This window comes from Cherax quadricarinatus, chromosome 99, assembly GCF_038502225.1.
Source record: "Cherax quadricarinatus isolate ZL_2023a chromosome 99, ASM3850222v1, whole genome shotgun sequence".
Taxonomy (NCBI): domain Eukaryota; kingdom Metazoa; phylum Arthropoda; class Malacostraca; order Decapoda; family Parastacidae; genus Cherax; species Cherax quadricarinatus.
In genome coordinates this window covers 1,840,547-1,853,046 of record NC_091390.1, presented here as the reverse complement: position 1 = coordinate 1,853,046, position 12,500 = coordinate 1,840,547, and positions in this window count along the sequence as shown.

The window sequence follows — 12,500 nt, the reverse complement described above, 5'->3', positions numbered from 1 at the left end:
CATCCATCATGTTAACATCACGTCATCCATCATGTTAGCATCACGTCAGCCTACATGTTAACATCACGTCATCCATCATGTTAGCATCACGTCAGCCTACATGTTAACATCACGTCATCCATCATGTTAACATCACGTCATCCATCATGCGTTAACATCACGTCAGCCTCATGTTAACATCACGTCATCCATCATGTTAACATCACGTCATCCATCATGTTAACATCATGTCAGCCTACATGTTAACATCACGTCATCCATCATGTTAGCATCACGTCAGCCTACATGTTAACATCACGTCATCCATCATGTTAACATCACGTCATCCATCATGTTAACATCACGTCAGCCATCATGTTAGCATCACGTCATCCATCATGTTAACATCACGTCATCCATCATGTTAACATCACGTCAGCCTACATGTTAACATCACGTCATCCATCATGTTAAAATCACGACATCAATCATGTTATCATCACGTCAGCCTACATGTTAACATCACGTCATCCATCATGTTAACATCACGTCATCCATCATGTTAGCATCACGTCAGCCTACATGTTAACATCACGTCATCCATCATGTTAGCATCACGTCAGCCTACATGTTAACATCACGTCATCCATCATGTTAACATCACGTCATCCATCATGTTAACATCACGTCAGCCTACATGTTAACATCACGTCATCCATCATGTTAACATCACGTCATCCATCATGTTAACATCACGTCAGCCTACATGTTAACATCACGTCATCCATCATGTTAACATCACGTCATCCATCATGTTAACATCACGTCAGCCTACATGTTAACATCACGTCATCCATCATGTTAGCATCACGTCAGCCTACATGTTAACATCACGTCATCCATCATGTTAACATCACGTCAGCCTACATGTTAACATCACGTCATCCATCATGTTAGCATCACGTCAGCCTACATGTTAACATCACGTCATCCATCATGTTAGCATCACGTCAGCCTACATGTTAACATCACGTCATCCATCATGTTAACATCACGTCAGCCTACATGTTAACATCACGTCATCCATCATGTTAACATCACGTCATCCATCATGTTAACATCACGTCATCCATCATGTTAACATCACGTCATCCATCATGTTAGCATCACGTCAGCCTACATGTTAACATCACGTCATCCATCATGTTAGCATCACGTCAGCCTACATGTTAACATCACGTCATCCATCATGTTAACATCACGTCAGCCTACATGTTAACATCACGTCATCCATCATGTTAACATCACGTCATCCATCATGTTAGCATCACGTCAGCCTACATGTTAACATCACGTCATACATCATGTTAACATCACGTCAGCCTACATGTTAATGTCATGTCAGCCTACATGTTAACATCACGTCATCCATCATGTTAACATCACGTCATCCATCATGTTAACATCATGTCAGCCTACATGTTAACATCACGTCATCCATCATGTTAACATCATGTCAGCCTACATGTTAACATCACGTCATCCATCATGTTAACATCACGTCATCCATCATGTTAGCATCACGTCAGCCTACATGTTAACATCATCATCCATCATGTTAACATCACGTCATCCATCATGTTAACATCACGTCATCCATCATGTTAACATCACGTCAGCCTACATGTTAACATCACGTCATCCATCATGTTAACATCACGTCATCCATCATGTTAGCATCACGTCAGCCTACATGTTAACATCACGTCAGCCATCATGTTAACATCACGTCAGCCTACATGTTAACATCACGTCATCCATCATGTTAACATCACGTCAGCCTACATGTTAACATCACGTCATCCATCATGTTAACATCACGTCATCCATCATGTTAGCATCACGTCAGCCTACATGTTAACATCACGTTATCCATCATGTTAGCATCACGTCATACATCATGTTAACATCACGTCAGCCTACATGTTAATGTCATGTCAGCCTACATGTTAACATCACGTCATCCATCATGTTAACATCACGTCAGCCTACATGTTAATGTCATGTCAGCCTACATGTTAACATCACGTCATCCATCATGTTAGCATCACGTCAGCCTACATGTTAACATCACGTCATCCATCATGTTAACATCACGTCATCCATCATGTTAACATCACGTCAGCCTACATGTTAACATCACGTCATCCATCATGTTAACATCACGTCATCCATCATGTTAACATCACGTCATCCATCATGTTAACATCACGTCAGCCTACATGTTAACATCACGTCAGCCATCATGTTAACATCGTCATCCATCATGTTAGCATCACGTCAGCCTTCATGTTAACATCACGTCAGCCATCATGTTAACATCACGTCAGCCTACATGTTAACATCACGTCATCCATCATGTTAACATCACGTCAGCCTACATGTTAACATCACGTCATCCATCATGTTAACATCACGTCATCCATCATGTTAGCATCACGTCAGCCTACATGTTAACATCACGTCATCCATCATGTTAGCATCACGTCAGCCTACATGTTAACATCACGTCATCCATCATGTTAACATCACGTCATCCATCATGTTAACATCACGTCAGCCTACATGTTAACATCACGTCATCCATCATGTTAACATCACGTCATCCATCATGTTAACATCACGTCATCCATCATGTTAACATCACGTCAGCCTACATGTTAACATCACGTCATCCATCATGTTAACATCACGTCATCCATCATGTTAGCATCACGTCAGCCTACATGTTAACATCACGTCAGCCATCATGTTAACATCACGTCAGCCTACATGTTAACATCACGTCATCCATCATGTTAACATCACGTCAGCCTACATGTTAACATCACGTCATCCATCATGTTAACATCACGTCATCCATCATGTTAGCATCACGTCAGCCTACATGTTAACATCACGTCATCCATCATGTTAGCATCACGTCATACATCATGTTAACATCACGTCAGCCTACATGTTAATGTCATGTCAGCCTACATGTTAACATCACGTCATCCATCATGTTAACATCACGTCATCCATCATGTTAACATCACGTCAGCCTACATGTTAACATCACGTCAGCCTACATGTTAACATCACGTCATCCATCATGTTAGCATCACGTCAGCCTACATGTTAACATGCTCACAAGAGGTGGTAATGAATTGATGACAACAGTGATTGAAGCATCATCATTCACGTGAGTGGGAGATGAATCAGCTGTTTTGTCTGAGATGAGAGATGAGGGAGGAGGGGGGGAAGGAGGGAGTGAGGGAAGGGAAGGAATGAAAGAAGGATGGAAGGAGAGAGAGAGAGAGAGAGAGAGAGAGAGAGAGAGAGAGAGAGAGAGAGAGAGAGAGAGAGAGAGAGAGAGAGAGAGAGCGGGGAGAGGGGAAAGATGCTGTAGAGATGCGTAAAGTATTTCTCTCTCTCTCTCTCTCTCTCTCTCTCTCTCTCTCTCTCTCTCTCTCTGTCTCTGTCTCTCTCTCTGTCTCTCTCTCTCTCTCTCTCTCTCTCTCTCTGTCTCTGTCTCTCTCTCTCTCTCTCTCTCTCTCTCTCTCTGGAAGGGTTTTCAGTCTTGCTTACAATTCCTTCATGGGTAGTCGATTTTAGGCCTATCAAGATTAAGCCTTGAAAGAGGTGAAAAGAGTGGCCTATTTCAGTAAGATACAAAGGCCTACCTCTGATTAATATCTGAAGGCCTATGGAAGCAGTATAAGAGGCCTACCTCCGATTTCCTCAATATTTGAAGGCCTATGAAAGCAGGCCTGGGTATTAAAAATATTTTTGATCCATCAATGATATAATGTATATATGTAGGACTATATTATATATGTGGGAGGTAATGGAAGTGATATATACTGACACGTGACTGGTATATACACCGAGAGTGTATATACACTGAGAGTGTATATACACTGAGAGTGTATATACACTGAGAGTGTATATACACCGAGAGTGTATATACACTGAGAGTGTATATACACTGAGAGTGTATATACACTGAGAGTGTATATACACTGAGAGTGTATATACACCGAGAGTGTATATACTCCGAGAGTGTATATTCACCGAGAGTGTATATACTCCGAGAGTGTATATACTCCGAGAGTGTATATACACCGAGAGTGTATATACACCGAGAGTGTATATACTCCGAGAGTGTATATACAACGAGATTCTATATACTCCGAGAGAGTATATCCGAGAGTGTATATACACCGAGAGTGTATATACACCGAGAGTGTATATACACCGAGAGTGTATATTCACCGAGAGTGTATATACACCGAGAGTGTATATACTCCGAGAGTGTATATACACCGAGAGTGTATATACACCGAGAGTGTATATACACCGAGAGTGTATATTCACCGAGAGTGTATATACACCGAGAGTGTATATACACCGAGAGTGTATATACACCGAGAGTGTATATACTCCGAGAGTGTATATACACCGAGAGTGTATATACACCGAGAGTGTATATACTCCGAGAGTGTATATACAACGTATGTACACTACATACACACAACACACAGACAAAACACACACACACACACACACACACACACACACACACACACACACGAGGAGAGGTTAAGGGAAATCAACCTGACGACACTGGAGGACAGGAGAGATAGGGGGGACATGATAACGACATACAAAATACTGAGAGGAATTGACAAGGTGGACAAAGACAGGATGTTCCAGAGATTGGACACAGTAACAAGGGGACACAGTTGGAAGCTGAAGACACAGATGAATCACAGGGATGTTAGGAAGTATTTCTTCAGCCACAGAGTAGTCAGTAAGTGGAATAGTTTGGGAAGCGATGTAGTGGAGGCAGGATCCATACATAGCTTTAAGCAGAGGTATGATAAAGCTCACGGCTCAGGGAGAGTGACCTAGTAGCGATCAGTGAAGAGGCGGGGCCAGGAGCTCGGACTCGACCCCCGCAACCTCAACTAGGTGAGTACAACTAGGTGAGTACACACACACACAGAGGCGGGGCCAGGAGCTGTGACTCGACCCCTGCAACCACAAATAGGTGAGTACAAATAGGTGAGTACACACACACACACACACACACACACACACACACACACACACACACACACACAAAAGCACGTACACCAGTGTCAACATTATCCTCGCACACATGTAAACGTTTTGACACACACATGTCAACATCAGCCGAGTTGATGTACAGGAGCTGAGTGCTTGTCTGGCGGCGGTCAAGTGTCATGTCGTGAACGATCACTTGACAGCTGTGAGAGTTGACAGGTATGTGAGTTGACAGCTGTGTGAGTTGACAGCTGTGTGAGTTGACAGCTGTGAGAGTTGACAGCTGTGAGAGTTGACAGCTGTGAGAGTTGACAGCTGTGTGAGTTGACAGCTGTGTGAGTTGACAGCTGTGAGAGTTGACAGCTGTGAGTTGACAGTTGTGTGAGTTGACAGCTGTGAGAGTTGACAGCTGTGTGAGTTGACAGCTGTGTGAGTTGACAGCTGTGAGAGTTGACAGCTGTGTGAGTTGACAGCTGTGAGAGTTGACAGCTGTGTGAGTTGACAGCTGTGTGAGTTGACAGCTGTGAGAGTTGACAGGTGTGTGAGTTGACAGCTGTGAGAGTTGACAGCTGTGTGAGTTGACAGCTGTGTGAGCTGAGAGCTGTGAGAGTTGACAGCTGTCTGAGTTGACAGCTGTGAGAGTTGACAGCTGTGTGAGATGACAGCTGTGAGAGTTGACAGCTGTGTGAGTTGACAGCTGTGAGAGTTGACAGCTGTGTGAGTTGACAGCTGTGTGAGCTGACAGCTGTGAGAGTTGACAGCTGTGTGAGTTGACAGCTGTGAGAGTTGACAGCTGTGTGAGTTGACAGCTGTGTGAGTTGACAGCTGTGAGAGTTGACAGCTGTGTGAGTTGACAGCTTTGAGACTTGACAGCTGTGAGAGTTGACAGCTGTGTGAGATGACAGCTGTGAGAGTTGACAGCTGTGAGAGTTGACAGCTGTGTGAGTTGACAGCTGTGAGAGTTGACAGCTGTGTGAGTTGACAGTTGTGTGAGCTGACAGCTGTGAGTTGACAGGTGTGTGAGTTGACAGCTGTGAGAGTTGACAGCTGTGTGAGTTGACAGCTGTGAGAGTTGACAGCTGTGTGAGTTGACAGCTGTGTGAGCTGACAGCTGTGAGAGTTGACAGCTGTGTGAGTTGACAGCTGTGAGAGTTGACAGCTGTGTGAGTTGACAGCTGTGTGAGTTGACAGCTGTGAGAGTTGACAGCTGTGTGAGTTGACAGCTGTGAGAGTTGACAGCTGTGAGAGTTGACAGCTGTGTGAGTTGACAGCTGTGAGAGTTGACAGCTGTGAGAGTTGACAGCTGTGTGAGTTGACAGCTGTGAGAGTTGACAGCTGTGTGAGTTGACAGCTGTGTGAGCTGACAGCTGTGAGTTGACAGTTGTGTGAGTTGACAGCTGTGAGAGTTGACAGCTGTGTGAGTTGACAGGTGTGTGAGTTGACAGCTGTGAGAGTTGACAGCTGTGTGAGTTGACAGCTGTGAGAGTTGACAGCTGTGTGAGTTGACAGCTGTGAGAGTTGACAGCTGTGTGAGTTGACAGCTGTGTGAGCTGACAGCTGTGAGAGTTGACAGCTGTGTGAGTTGACAGCTGTGAGAGTTGACAGCTGTGTGAGTTGACAGCTGTGTGAGTTGACAGCTGTGAGAGTTGACAGCTGTGAGAGTTGACAGCTGTGAGAGTTGACAGCTGTGAGAGTTGACAGCTGTGTGAGTTGACAGCTGTGTGAGTTGACAGCTGTGAGAGTTGACAGCTGTGAGAGTTGACAGCTGTGTGAGTTGACAGCTGTGAGAGTTGACAGCTGTGTGAGTTGACAGCTGTGTGAGCTGACAGCTGTGAGAGTTGACAACAGTGAGAGTTGACAGCAGTGAGAGTTGACAACAGTGAGAGTTGACAGCGGTGAGAGTTGACAGCAGTGAGAGTTGACAACAGTGAGAGTTGACAGCAGTGAGAGTTGACAGCAGTGAGAGTTGACAACAGTGAGAGTTGACAACAGTGAGAGTTGACAGCAGTGAGAGTTGACAGCAGTGAGAGTTGACAGCAGTGAGAGTTGACAGCAGTGAGAGTTGACAACAGTGAAAGTTGAAAACAGTGAGAGTTGACAACAGTGAGAGTTGACAGCAGTGAGAGTTGACAACAGTGAGAGTTGACAACAGTGAGAGTTAACAACAGTGAAAGTTGACAACAGTGAGAGTTGCCAACAGTGAAAGTTGACAGCAGTGAAAGTTGACAGCAGTGAGAGTTGACAACAATGAAAGTTGGCAGCAGTGAGAGTTGACAACAGTGAAAGTTGACAGCAGTGAGAGTTGACAACAGTGAGAGTTGACAACAGTGAAAGTTGACAACAGTGAAAGTTGACAACAGTGAGAGTTGACAGCAGTGAGAGTTGACAACAGTGAAAATTGACAGCAGTGAAAGTTGACAGCAGTGTGAGTTGACAGCTGTGAGAGTTGACAGCTGTGTGAGTTGACAGCTGTGTGAGTTGACAGCTGTGAGAGTTGACAGCTGTGAGAGTTGACAGCTGTATGAGTTGACAGCTGTATGAGATGACAACTGCGTGAGTTGACAGCTGTGTGAGTTGACAGCTGTGAGAGTTGACAGCTGTGAGAGTTGACAGCTGTGTGAGCTGAAAGCAGTGAGAGTTGACAGCAGTGAGAGTTGACACCAGTGAGAGTTGACAGCAGCGAGAGTTGACAACAGTGAGAGTTGACAGCAGTGAGAGTTGACAACAGTGAGAGTTGACAACAGTGAGAGTTGACAACAGTGAGAGTTGACAACAGTGAGAGTTGACAACAGTGAGAGTTGACAACAGTGAGAGTTGACAACAGTGAGAGTTGACAACAGTGAGAGTTGACAGCAGTGAGAGTTGACAACAGTGAGAGTTGACAACAGTGAGAGTTGACAGCAGTGAGAGTTGACAACAGTGAGAGTTGACAACAGTGAGAGTTGACAACAGTGAGAGTTGACAACAGTGAAAGTTGACAACAGTGAGAGTTGACAACAGTGAAAGTTGACAGCAATGAAAGTTGACAGCAGTGAGAGTTGACAACAGTGAGAGTTGACAACAGTGAAAGTTGACAGCAGTGAGAGTTGACAACAGTGAAAGTTGACAGCAGTGAAAGCTGACAGCAGTGAGAGTTGACAACAGTGAAAGTTGACAACAGTGAGAGTTGACAACAGTGAGAGTTGACAGCAGTGAGAGTTGACAACAGTGAAAGTTGACAGCAGTGAAAGTTGACAGCAGTGAAAGTTGACAGCAATGAAAGTTGACAGCAGTGAGAGTTGACAACAGTGAGAGTTGACAGCAGTGAAAGTTGACAGCAGTGAGAGTTGACAACAGTGAGAGTTAAGAACAGTGAGAGTTGACAACAGTGAGAGTTGACAGCAGTGAAAGTTGACAGCAGCGAGAGTTGACAACAGTGAGAGTTTACAACAGTGAGAGTTGACAACAGTGAGAGTTGACAACAGTGAGAGTTGACAACAGTGAGAGTTGACAGCAGTGAAAGTTGACAGCAGCGAGAGTTGACAACAGTGAGAGTTTACAACAGTGAGAGTTGACAACAGTGAGAGTTGACAACAGTGAGAGTTGACAACAGTGAGAGTTTACAACAGTGAGAGTTGACAACAGTGAGAGTTGACAGCAGTGAAAGTTGACAGCAGTGAGAGTTGACAACGGTTAGAGTTGACAACAGTAAGAGTTCACAACAGTGAGAGTTGGCAACAGTGAGTGTTGACAACAGTGAGAGTTGACAACAGTGAGAGTTGACAGCAGTGAGAGTTGACAGCAGTGAGAGTTGACAGCAGTGAGAGTTGACAGCAGTGAAAGTTGACAGCAGTGAGAGTTGACAACAGTGAGAGTTAACAACAGTGAGAGTTGAAAACAGTGAGAGTTGACAGCAGTGAAAGTTGACAGCAGTGAGAGTTGACGACAGTGAGAGTTTACAACAGTGAGAGTTGACAATAGTGAGAGTTGACAACAGTGAGAGTTGACAACAGTGAGAGTTTACAACAGTGAGAGTTGACAACAGTGAGAGTTGACAGCAGTGAAAGTTGACAGCAGTGAGAGTTGACAACAGTGAGAGTTGACAACAGTGAGAGTTGACTACAGTGAGAGTTTACAACAGTGAGTGTTGACAACAGTGAGAGTTTACAACAGTGAGAGTTGACAGCAGTGAGAGTTGACAGCAGTGAGAGTTGACAACAGTGAGAGTTGACAGCAGTGAGAGTTGACAGCAGTGAAAGTTGACAGCAGTGAAAGTTGACACCAGTGAGAGTTGACAACAGTGAGAGTTGACAACAGTGAGAGTTGACAACAGTGAGAGTTGACAGCAGTGAGAGTTGACAGCAGTGAGAGTTGACAACAGTGAAAGTTGACAGCAGTGAGAGTTGACAGCAGTGAGAGTTGACAACAGTGAGTGTTGACAACAGTGAGAGTTTACAACAGTGAGAGTTGACAGCAGTGAGAGTTGACAGCAGTGAGAGTTGACAGCAGTGAGAGTTGACAACAGTGAAAGTTGACAGCAGTGAGAGTTGACAGCAGTGAGAGTTGACAACAGTGAGAGTTGACAGCAGTGAAAGTTGACAGCAGTGAGAGTTGACAGCAGTGAGAGTTGACAGCAGTGAGAGTTGACAACAGTGAGAGTTGACAGCAGTGAAAGTTGACAGCAGTGAAAGTTGACAGCAGTGAAAGTTGACAGCAGTGAGAGTTGACATCAACGTCTGGCTTAAACATCACTTATTACCGTATTACAAATTTCCTGATTTTAGCTAAAATAAGAAAATCTGACTAATCTCTGAGTCATAATATATAATCTTCAATTAACATGTAACATGACTTAACGTAACAGGTTAAAAATAACAGTGCGGGTGTTGTTAACCAGTTGTTTAACAACCCAGTGGCTGGTTCACCCCCTGTGGTACCTGTGACCTGCCTCAGGTCGGGTCGACTTCCACACTGCCAGCAGTGGTAGCTGGTCATCAGCCTGAGGTGCGTTACTCTCACGTACCTTGTTGTAACACAACCCTATTGCGTTGATACCTGTTGTAACAACCCTATTCCGTTGTGATACCTGTTGTAACACAACCCTATTCCGTTGTGATACCTGTTGTAACACAACCCTATTCCGTTGTGATACCTGTTGTAACACAACCCTATTCCCTTGAAATACTGTTGTAACACAACCCTATTCCCTTGAAATACTGTTGTAACACAACCCTATTCCCTTGAAATACTGTTGTAACACAACCCTATTCCCTTGAAATACTGTTGTAACACAACCCTATTCCCTTGAAATACTGTTGTAACACAACCCTATTCCCTTGAAATACTGTTGTAACACAACCCTATTCCCTTGAAATACTGTTGTAACACAACCCTATTCCCTTGAAATACTGTTGTAACACAACCCTATTCCGTTGAGATACTTGTTGTAACAACCCTATTCCGTTGTGATACCTGTTGTAACAACCCTATTCCGTTGTGATATCTGTTGTAACAACCCTATTCCGTTGTGATACCTGTTGTAACAACCCTATTCCGTTGAAATACTGTTGTAACAGAACCCTATTCCGTTGAGATACTTGTTGTAACAACCCTATTCCGTTGTGATACCTGTTGTAAGAACCCTATTCCCTTGTGATACCTGTTGTAACAACCCTATTCCGTTGTGATACCTGTTGTAACAACCCTATTCCGTTGTGATACCTGTTGTAACAACCCTATTCCGTTGTGATACCTGTTGTAACAACCCTATTCCGTTGTGATATCTGTTGTAACAACCCTATTCCGTTGTGATACCTGTTGTAACAACCCTGTTCCCTTGATACAGTTTGTTGTAACAACCTTATTCCGTTGAAATACTGTTGTAACACAACCCTATTCCGTTGAAATACTGTTGTAACAGAACCCTATTCTGTTGAGATACTTGTTGTAACAACCCTATTCCGTTGTGATACCTGTTGTAACAACCCTATTCCGTTGTGATACCTGTTGTAACAACCCTATTCCGTTGAAATGCTGTTGTAACAGAACCCTATTCCGTTGAAATACTGTTGTAACAGAACCCTATTCTGTTGAGATACTTGTTGTAACAACCCTATTCCGTTGTGATACCTGTTGTAACAACCCTATTCCCTTGATACAGTTTGTTGTAACAACCTTATTCCGTTGAGATACCTGTTGTAACAACCCTATTCCGTTGAAATGCTGTTGTAACAGAACCCTATTCCGTTGAAATACTGTTGTAACAGAACCCTATTCCGTTGAGATACTTGTTGTAACAACCCTATTCCGTTGTGATACCTGTTGTAACAACCCTATTCCGTTGTGATACCTGTTGTAACAACCCTATTCCGTTGTGATACCTGTTGTAACAACCCTATTCCGTTGTGATACCTGTTGTAACAACCTTATTCCGTTGAGATACCTGTTGTAACAACCCTATTCCGTTGTGATACCTGTTGTAACAACCCTATTCCGTTGTGATACCTGTTGTAACAACCCTATTCCGTTGTGATACCTGTTGTAACAACCCTATTCCGTTGTGATACCTGTTGTAACAACCCTATTCCGTTGTGATACCTGTTGTAACAACCCTATTCCGTTGTGATACCTGTTGTAACAACCCTATTCCGTTGTGATACCTGTTGTAACAACCCTATTCCGTTGTGATACCTGTTGTAACAACCCTATTCCGTTGTGATACCTGTTGTAACAACCCTATTCCGTTGTGATACCTGTTGTAACAACCCTATTCCGTTGTGATACCTGTTGTAACAACCCTATTCCGTTGTGATACCTGTTGTAACAACCCTATTCCGTTGTGATACCTGTTGTAACAACCTTATCCGTTGATATAATCCCTTGTAACAACCAGATTCCGTTGATACTCTGTTGTAACACATCCCTATTCCGTTGATATAATCTGTTGTAACAGAACCCTATTCCGTTGAAATACTGTTGTAACAACCCTATTCCGTTGAGATACTTGTAACAGAACCCTATTCCGTCGAGATACTTGTAACAGAACCCTATTCCGTTGAGATACTTGTAACAGAACCCTATTCCGTTGAGATACTTGTAACAGAACCCTATTCCGTTGAGATACTTGTAACAGAACCCTATTCCGTCGAGATACTTGTAACAGAACCCTATTCCGTTGAGATACTTGTAACAGAGCCCTATTCCGTTGAGATACTTGTAACCGAACCCTATTCCGTTGAGATATCTGTTGTAACAGATCCCTTTTCCTTTAAGGTTATGAAAGGGGACAAACGTGAGTGTTACGTCCCGTGTTAAATTATCTTAATTATTTACAGGATGAACAACCAAGAAGTTACCTTATGTAACTTAGCAGGTGTGTATTTATATATATATATATATATGTATATATATATATATATATATATATATAT